Below are 4,292 nucleotides of genomic sequence, written 5' to 3' on the forward strand. Positions count from 1 at the left end.
AGTAGTAATAACTGGTGTTCTTCTATGGGCACCCCCCTCAAAACTAGACATGAGATCCTGCTAGCTTATTAATCCTCGAATATGTCATCCTCATCTGGCAAGGGCATCATAGCTGCTTCATTGGCTTCTCTCTCAAGCCTGAAACAAACAATTAAATTAATAGCTCAATTGGAAGTACAGTTGGCAAAAGTGTGAAATATATGAAAAAGATGCGGGGAATTGACATATACAACGGCTAAATTTGGGGTCGGTTGACATTAATGATTCCAAAACAAGCTGGTTGTAAGGCATAAAAGTGTTGCGCAAAGACTTACTGTTGTTGAGTTGCTGGGTCAATAATAACCTCTGGTGGAGCAAGAGCATAGTCTGACTCAAATTTAAGTGCAGGGTCTCTGCAAGAACCAGGAACAATTATTAAATCAAAAGTTCAATATATTATAAATTAACAAAGAAATAGTACAAGAGAGTTAGCCATTAAAATTACCCAACAAGCTTCCGGGCGAGGTACAAGAAAGGTTTCTCATAGTTGTAGTTGCTCTTTGCAGAGATCTAATAGTACTGCAGATTCTTCTTCCTGTGGAATGTAACATGTTCAATGGACGGCAAAATCATTAACAACGATGTCAGAATTAGAGACCATATTGTGGAGACTTACAGAGGTCATCAACAAGAGGTTTGTGGGTTGAAGTGGTCTGCTTCTCCACATCTGGGATCGATCCTTGGCATCATAGAATTCTGGGACTCAATGGCTGCATAGACTTGAACATCACACAGCTGTTGTAAAATCCCTTGCTTGGTGCCCATTCCAGGGTAATTTGCTAGCATCTGGAGGTGGTGACGGAGACCGCTACATTAAATTATGGAACACCCACACCGGTGCTTGCTTGAACTCAGTCGACACAGGATCTCAAGTTTGTTCTTTGTTGTGGAGCAAGAATGAGCGCGAGTTACTCAGCTCTCACGGTTTCACACAAAACCAGCTGACTTTGTGGAAGTATCCATCTATGGTTAAAATGACAGAGCTTACTGGCCATACCTCAAGAGTCCTTTTCATGGCTCAGGTACTTGTCAGAATCTATGAACCACTGAATATTTTGTCCTTTGATTGTCATAAAAAGATGTACTGATTGTTGTTGGAAAATGTGTATTGCAGAGTCAAGATGGATGCACTGTCGCTTCAGCTGCCGGAGATGAGACACTACGATTTTGGAATGTATTTGGTACTCCGGAAGCAGCTAAACCAGCTCAGAAGACAGCTCCTGAGCCTTTTGCTGATATGAACTGCATCCGAATCCGATGGTCACCTGCGCCAGAGATGAGAACAAACCTATCTCTAAGTGCTTTGGAATTTGTATATTTGTGAATTCTTTTGTGCAAAGTTGGAATACGCTTGCTTAAATAAGGAGTACATTTAATGGCTGACTCGAGCTTTGTCACCGGCGAAGTTTCCTAGATTCATCGATTGTAAATTTGTGAATGGCCGACCCAAGCTTTGTCAATGGAGAAGTTATAAGATACAAGTAGCATATACTCGTAAAATGGAGTAGCAATACACCTCCATTGATGTACTTGTGTTGATCAATTATATCATAATGGAAGAACGACCTCAATTGTGGATGTAGTCACACACTTTGTGATGAACCACGTAAATTTTTCGTGTTATTTGATTTTTCGTCCCCGTCATTAACTGATCAATTTAACGCTCAAACATGATAATAGCACATTGCCCATGGATACTGCAGTCAATATATCTGCCTCCATTATTCACGGGGAGCCCCAGATACATGCAACAGAACTGAAGTGTTTTCAAATCTGCATATTATTCAATAATTTCATTTATACAGCTATTAGTATACAAAAAGAGGTTAGTTAGTATTTGGCCGTTATGAATCAATGTATAATTTAATAAGATACCGTATTCCAATATTTCGCAGGAATTTATTCAGTTTTACAAAATATATTTGAAGACTATGTGCAAGTAAACAAGCCTGAGTCTTAGTTTTACGATATATGAGATAATCATGCAGATCCCATGTGTTATTGTTTGACATAGTTATTTAGTTTAAAATTTTATTTCGAAAATTTGGGAAAACGGTACAAAGTACCTTATTTGAGTAATTGAAACACAACTGTTACGTATCATTTAAAATGATATTGAAAGGTCCAGAAAAATTTGAGGGAAGACAAATTTGAAACCCGTGCAACGCACGGGCACAAAATCTAGTAATAATTAATATGAACTCGAAACTAAAACAAGTGATCAGGGTGGAGAGAGAGCAAACAAAGACGGGGTTCATGTATGAATTTAGACCTGGTAAACAGCTTTATATACACTAGTTGGTTGCACTGCGCGCGTTTCGCGCGGTACCCCAAGATATTTTCATCGAATTATTTTGTGAGTTCATATGGTTGTTGTGTAATAGTTTGGGTTAGTCATATCGGTGTTTTTTATTCTACTTATTAGTTATACGTCATATTTTAGCGCCCCATATACATTATTTTTTTTATTTTTTTTTTGTGTTGATTAATTTTTCTGGGTGCTATATTATGGCCGTTGTTAAAAATCTCGTTCCTCATATAATTTTCATATATTTCGTATTGAAATTTTCTCTTGTGTAAATTTTGACTTTTGAAATATAGACATTTTACCAATCTGCTTTTGTTTAGGTTTCATTTTTTTTATTAATTAATATTGTAACTAGTTGGAAAGCCCGTGCGATGCACGGGGCTCCTATTAGGATTATCTGTAAAAATATATATTCTTAAGTTAACAAAAAAAAGTCTAACTATGTTGAATCATGGATGAAAAAAACTTCATGGTTGATAGAGTTGATTGAAGAATTATTAGTGCTTTTACCGTAAAATTTGACATTTAATAGTACTTATAACATCAAGTGATTTATTTATAATATGTACTTTGCTTTTTCATTGTTGCAAACACAAATTGGTTTTTAATTCAATAAAAAAACGCTTTCTTTGTTAATATGGTGCAACTCACCAAAATGAATCCTTAATAACGGAGACAGACCTTTATGTGTCTTGTAAATTATTTTAACCTACAACAACTACGTAGAATTGAAATGCTGTTACGTAAAACAACAATTATCATAATTATATATAGTGTGTTCAAAGAAAATGTTAGATCTCTTAAACATAATTTTACCTTGATTATATATATTTACAATTAAGAGTATTTGCTCCTTATAAACTTCTCGCAACATCAAATCCAAACTGAATTCCAATAGAATTATTAGTCTCTAAACAACAATCAAAAATATATGTGATTCTATTGCATAGAATGCATGGCGCAACATCATTTATTAGTTTTAGAGAAAATTGTTGATTACAGCCTTTTATAAATCACTTTTTGAAGATTACAGCTTTATATAATTTTTTTTGAAAATTACATCCAAAATTTTGTTTTTCTTCCAAAATTGCACCACGATGCTGTTTCCGGTGAAATTTGTTAAAATGTGACCGAAATACCCTTGCCTAATTGTTTGCCTACTTATCTAGATGATATCATTTTACCACTCATTTACTTAGTACCTCTCTCATCTAACCCAAAGCCTCTCATCTTCCTCAACAATAATCCCCAAATTATTCAAACACCTTATTTTCTCTTAAATTCATGTTCAATTGTTGTTATTGGTAGCATTACTGGAAATCTGTTATTGTCCCCAATTTGTTGTTTTTCAATTGATTGAATCGAATTTTAGGATTAAATTGCTTAAATCGAATTGGTAGCGGAAGCAATTCAACAACAATATTAAACCCAGGCCTGAGATAGGACAATTCTTGCGTGTTTGATTGTATTTAAATGAAAAACACCAGATTTGCGGTAATAGCTACAAGCCTACAACCACGAACCAACGACAACAACAGCACCAAACAACAGCGACTAAAACAACAATAGCGAGAACAACCACACGTGCAATCTAGCCCCAACACTCACTCACCAACGTTTAACAACAATGTTAACAACAGCCAACGAACTCCAGTAACGCACAAACGATGTAGTCCAGCGACTGCAGCGACAATACCGTATGAAATAATAACGAAAATTGAAGACATATTATGAAAATTGAAGAACTCTACTTAATTTCAATTTGGGGAAAATTGATTTAAAAGGTATAAAAGAGAGATGAAGAATGGAAATAAGGTAGAAATTTCATATATAATAGAAATAGGGTAGAATAAAAGAGATCAAATTGAAACCGGGTAGAATTAAATTGAAATGATTAGGTAATATAGTTGAAGAAATTTCAAATGAAGAATTAGAGATATGAAGA

At 35.0% G+C, this 4,292-nt stretch overlaps 1 long non-coding RNA gene across 1 annotated transcript; it reads right to left on the reverse strand.

Moving 5' to 3' along the window:
* On the reverse strand, nt 1-694 carry LOC141633369 (uncharacterized). The gene is made up of 3 exons (XR_012538140.1): nt 485-694; nt 315-392; nt 1-138 (listed from the first exon to the last, which is right to left on the reverse strand). It is a non-coding gene; the product is annotated as an uncharacterized LOC141633369 (long non-coding RNA).
* Between the last annotated feature and the right edge of the window lie 3,598 nt (nt 695-4,292).

The sequence above is a fragment of the Silene latifolia genome, chromosome Y (assembly GCF_048544455.1).
Source record: "Silene latifolia isolate original U9 population chromosome Y, ASM4854445v1, whole genome shotgun sequence".
NCBI lineage: Eukaryota > Viridiplantae > Streptophyta > Magnoliopsida > Caryophyllales > Caryophyllaceae > Silene > Silene latifolia.